The sequence below is a fragment of the Prenolepis imparis genome, unplaced genomic scaffold, assembly GCF_030444845.1.
Source record: "Prenolepis imparis isolate NDT839.2.m4 unplaced genomic scaffold, iyPreImpa1.0 SCAF_235, whole genome shotgun sequence".
In the NCBI taxonomy this organism is placed as follows: domain Eukaryota; kingdom Metazoa; phylum Arthropoda; class Insecta; order Hymenoptera; family Formicidae; genus Prenolepis; species Prenolepis imparis.
In genome coordinates, this window is record NW_028141393.1 from 38,929 (window position 1) to 44,928 (window position 6,000).

Here is a 6,000-nt window from a genome sequence, read left to right on the forward strand (position 1 = left end):
TGACGGTAGTAACACCCCACTAAATTATTTTATTGAGGGATGCGAGGAAGCAAAATCTATGCTCCCTAAAGAGGCAGAGTGTCAATTCGCTAAAATTATAAGAACGCGAATAGTGGGGGAAGCGCGTCGTACTATACAAGATCAAGATTTTAATACCGTAGCTGCATTAACAACGTATTTGAAGAAAATTTACGGTCCCTCCAAAAATGTCTATCAATTACAAGGAGAATTAGGTTGCGTTTATCAGAAAAATAATGAAGATGTCGTCACTTACGCGAATCGGGTTAAACTTCTCGGAAAACAAATACTAGAGGCATATCGAAGCTCAGGGAACGCCATGCCTGAACAGGATATAAAAGCAACTATAGAAACAGATATGTGTAAATGCTTTATTAGAGGACTAAAACCCGAAATAGAACAAAGAATAGCACGAGACTTAAACGTACAGGAAACCGTGGCCGACGCGTTAAAAATAGAAAGAGAGCTTCAACAAATGACAGATTTACGACAAGGCGCTAAATCAAGTCAACATTCACCGCTACCTGTTAATCTATCTCGAGAAGTCTGCCAAATCTGTTATAAAGAAGGACATGCAGCAAGTAGTTGTCGAAAGCTCACTCAACTTTCACCACAAAATCAAAATCCTTTCGGAAACACAGGAACGGATATTTTAATCTGTCAAATTTGTAAAAAACGCGGGCATAGCGCAGATAAATGTCGGTTACGCGACCCACGATCTCGACAATCAATTAACGTAATTCAGGAAAAGGTCATTACTTGTCAATTATGCTCTAAGATTGGTCATAATGCAAAATCATGTCGACAGAATAACTTTAATCAACAAACAAATAAATCTTTAGTAATTTGCCAATGGTGCGATAAATCCGGTCACTCGGCTAATAATTGTTGGAAGAAACAAAATGAACGCAATACTAATATCGTGTGTCAAACTTGTAACAATTATGGCCATATCTCTAGAAATTGCCGCTCTAAAATCAATCCAATACCAACACATAAAGACAATTTATTCTGCCGATATTGCAAAGAACAGGGCCATCTTCTCGATACATGTCAATTACGAATTACGAGTAACAATCGCCGCAAAGAAAAAGAGCAAGGAAACTACAACGGACCCTCGACATCGGATGTAAAATCGGGGGCCGAGCGAACATCACACCCATCCGTGCAACGGCAAGCCAAGTAAATAACTACGAACCCGAAATCAGGCCTGTAACTGTAAGCCTCGACAAACATAGTCGCGTGCCTACGGTACAGGTTGAAATCGATAAAATTACCACTCAAATAACCTTTATGTTAGACACGGGATCCGGACCGAATATAATTAAAGAAAATTTTGTGCCCAAAAATACAAGTATTAATTATTCGAATATTTTAAAATTAAATGGCATAAACAATTATCCTGTCTATACCCTAGGAGAAATTACACTAACACTTTTTGAATTACCGGTATTATTTCACATCGTTGCCAACGATTTTCCGATTCCACAATCCGGAATATTAGGAAACGATTTCTTCAAACAAACTTTTTCAAAAATAGATTACGCTCAAGGACATTTAGATATTTCCGGAATTAATGTGCCCTTTTTCTCCCCGGAAACCATAATAGTATCTTCAAGATCAGAATCGCTATTTTTTGTGAGGATAGAGAACCCTGAGATTAAAATAGGATATATACCGAAATTAAAAATAGAACATGGAATTTTCCTAGGAGATACTATCGTAGAAACTATTTCTGGAAAAGCATATCTAAATGTCATAAGCACTCTAGATGAAGAAATAGAAATTCGCGTACCGACACTTCGTTTAAAACCACTGAACGAACTATTTAACGACGATATCGAAATTATTGATAACAAGAAAGAAGGGTCAGATAACGACCAGACTAACGTTAACACAGACCATGAAGATAAAGATACGATGATATTTAGAGACAATGAGGATGAATTTTCAATAATGATTCAAGGAAAGAATAAAATTAAAAGTAAGAGAGGGAATAAAAATTATTTAAACGAAAATTATAATAATCCAAAAATCCTTTTAGAGGGAAGTTACCAAACCTCTCCTGAAAATTATAATAAATCAAAAATCCTTGGAGAGGGAAGTTACCAAACCTCTCCTGAAAATTATAATGATCCAGAAATCCTTGAAGAGGGAAGTTACCAAACCTCTTCTCAAAATTTTGATAATCCAAAAATTATTGGAGAAGAAAGTTATAAAAATCTCCCAAAAGAAAAAATTCCTAGAATTTCGAAGGAAAAATGTCAAACCTTGTCAGAAAATTCTAGCTCCGTCGATTCCGAAGAGGGAAGTTACCAAACCTCATTTCATAATTCGACACAACCTTTTTCCAAAAATTCAAAGGATCATTTATCCCTTCCAAAACTTACATTTCCAAAAACTGGATTATCTGTTATAAATAATGAAAATGAATTAGAAACCTCTCAAGTTACAATGGAAAATCTTCTAAAAGAAGCTCAAGAATATAATAAAGATATTGAAAAAATAAATAATAAAACAGTCAAGAATAAAAAAGGACCGTCTCCAAAAATCTCAGCATCCTTATTTGACAAATCTCAAGAAATTATAAAAAATTTCCCACGAAAACGAAAATTAAATCATAAAGAAAAACACCAAATTAATGTAGAAAATATCGATCTACATAACTGCCTAGTAGTTTCCGAACAACCAAAGGAAACTCGATTTACTCAAATTATGGAATTACTGCGGTTAGAACATCTAAATAAAGAAGAACAAGAGAACGTATTAAAATTAATAACAAACAGTCAAGATCGATTTCATATTCCTGGAGAAAAACTGACCGCTACTCATGTTTTACAACATCAAATAACCACTATAGATGATCGACCGATTAACACTCGTCAGTATAGATTCCCGCCATTACACAAAGAAGAAATAAAGAAGCAGGTAGAAGAACTGTTAGAAGGAAGCATCGTAAAACCGTCTCAATCACCTTATAATACGCCCATATGGATCGTGCCAAAGAAAGGAGACTCGAAGGGAAACAAACGCTGGAGAATGGTTCTCGATTTTCGAGCGTTAAACGACAAAACTATCGGTGACGCTTATCCATTACCCAACATCGTAGATATATTGGATCAATTAGGAGGAGCACAGTACTTCTCAGTATGCGATCTAGCTTCCGGATTCCATCAAATAAAAATGGATCCTGCCGACAGTCATAAAACAGCATTTACCACTCCTTTCGGTCATTATGAATTCGACCGAATGCCTTTCGGATTAAAAAATGCACCTGCTACCTTTCAACGATTAATGGACCTAGTATTGACTGGATTACAAGGCGAGGAATTATTTGTCTATATGGACGACATTGTTATTTATGCTACCTCTGTAGAAGAACATGAACGAAAATATAACGCATTAATAGAGCGACTTCGTAAAGCCAACTTAAAATTACAACCAGGCAAATGTGAATTTCTAAAAAATGAAGTAACATATTTAGGACACGTAATTAGCAAAGATGGAGTAAAACCTGAACAAAAAAAAATTAGAAGCAGTACAACAATTTCCGAGACCCAAAACACCGAAGAATATTAAACAATTTTTGGGACTTGCAGGTTATTATAGACGATTCATACCGAACTTTTCTAAATTTGCAAAACCACTTACTTCTTTACTGAAAAACGACACCCGCTTTGAATGAACAGCCGTACAAGAAGAATCATTCGAAATTTTAAAACAAAAATTATGTGAAGAACCTGTATTGCAATATCCTAACTTTTCGAAACCATTTATCTTAACCACAGACGCATCAGGAATAGCAATAGGAGGAATATTATCACAGGGAGAAATAAATAAAGACCGACCGATCGCGTACGCTTCTAGAACCCTCACCGATAACGAAATAAAATATGACACATACGAAAAGGAAGCTTTAGCTATAGTATATTGCGTCAAACATTTTCGACCGTATTTATATGGGAGAAAATTTACATTAGTCACCGATCATAAACCATTATTATGGTTTAAAAATGCTCAAGACGCAAACATGCGAATATTACACTGGAGACTAAAATTAGCCGAATACGATTACGATGTCGTATATAAGGCAGGAATAACTAACGTAAATGCAGACGCATTATCAAGAAATCCAATAAATCTAGAAGAAATCGATTGTAAACTAATAAAAGAAAGAAAAACCTTAAATCCAAACAACCCCGCAGATGCAGAAATAATTTCAAAAATGTTAGAAGAATCAGATAGCGAAGAAGAAGAAGAGGAAGACGATTTTCATTTATATCTCTCAGATAACGAAGAACCCATACCTGAAGCTAATTTTGTCAAAAACAATAACGATTCTATACCTTTTACACTCGAAGAAATAAATGAACCGACCATAATACAAACTACAGAAAAAGTATTAATACACGATCCACCTAAACAAGACAGAATAGACAAGATACAGACAAGAAGCCAAACTGCAGGACAAGGTAATAAACAAAAAACCACTAAGGAAGAAGATAATATTGAACAAAACAAAGAAAAAAACGACACATCAGACAAGGACCTCGACACCGAAGAGGAAGAAGAAGACGAAGAAGACATTATAAATCAAAATCTAAAGGCAAGGAAAGCGAAACCCAGAATTATCGAAAATAAAATAATTAAAAGCAACATCATAGATTCTCGCGAATTATTATTCCTACGAAAAGATAACGTAGCATATTTTGTCGACACCCAAGGAAATCCTTTAGACTCAGGATCTCAGAAACTTTCCGAGCGAAACGAACTACCAAATTTAGGATCTCTTACCTTGGGCAAAGCCAAGGCCATAAAATACAAACACTACTATCATATCGCGCTACCTGTTAACGACGAACAACGAGTAGGCCCTACGGCAACTCTAGATCACATCTTAAAAACCTTGAAAGATTTAAATAACGTTATCAAAAATTTAAAATTAGAAACAATTAGCATTGCAAAAACCGATTTCATTAATAACGTTCCCTGGAACAATATCAAGGTACAACTACAATTGATATTTATTAACTCAACTACGAAAATAATTATTTGCAATGGACAAATTAAATATCTACCGAAGGATTTGCGTTCTGTCATAATCGACGAAATGCATTGCTCACCAACAGGAGGACACCGCGGAGTAACCAAAACATATAATAGAATTAAACACAATTATTATTGGGAAAATTTGAAATCAGACGTTCAAAAACACATACAACAATGTTTACAATGTCAACTGAAAAAACTCGTTCGAGTTAAAACAAAACAACCAATGATAATCACAGACACGCCTGGCACTTCGCTTGATAAAGTAGCTATGGATATCGTAGGCCCACTACCTAAGACCGAAAGAGGCAACGAATATATTAACATTACAAGATCAGCTAACAAAATATTGTATGGGGATACCGCTACCTGACCAAACCTCAGAAACCATTGCGGAAGCCTTTGTAGACCGTTTTATTTGCGTGCTCGGAGCGCCGAAAGCTATACTTACAGATCAAGGAAGAAATTTTATTAGCGATTTAATGAAGAAAATTGCCAAATTATTCAAAATACGAAAATTTCGCATAACAGCTTTTCATCCTCAATCAAACGGATCATTGGAGAGATCACATCACGCACTCAGCGAATACTTAAAACAATACGCAAACGAGCAAAAACAATGGGACAGATGGATCGGATTAGCTATGTTCAATTATAATACTAGCGTACATACACGAAGCCACAAAACACACTCCGTACGAACTAGTTTTCGGAAAAATAGCACGAGTTCCGTCAAATGAACTTCTTCCACCTGAAGATAAATTAGCAAATTATGAAGACTATTTAATAAATCTTGTCACACAACTTCACACGATTCAACGTAATGCGCGCGAAAACGTAGTAACAGCAAAAGTCAAATCAAAAAAATATTACGACAAAAAATTAAACCCTCAGACCTTTAAACCCGGAGATCAGGTATTCTTGTTAAAAGGA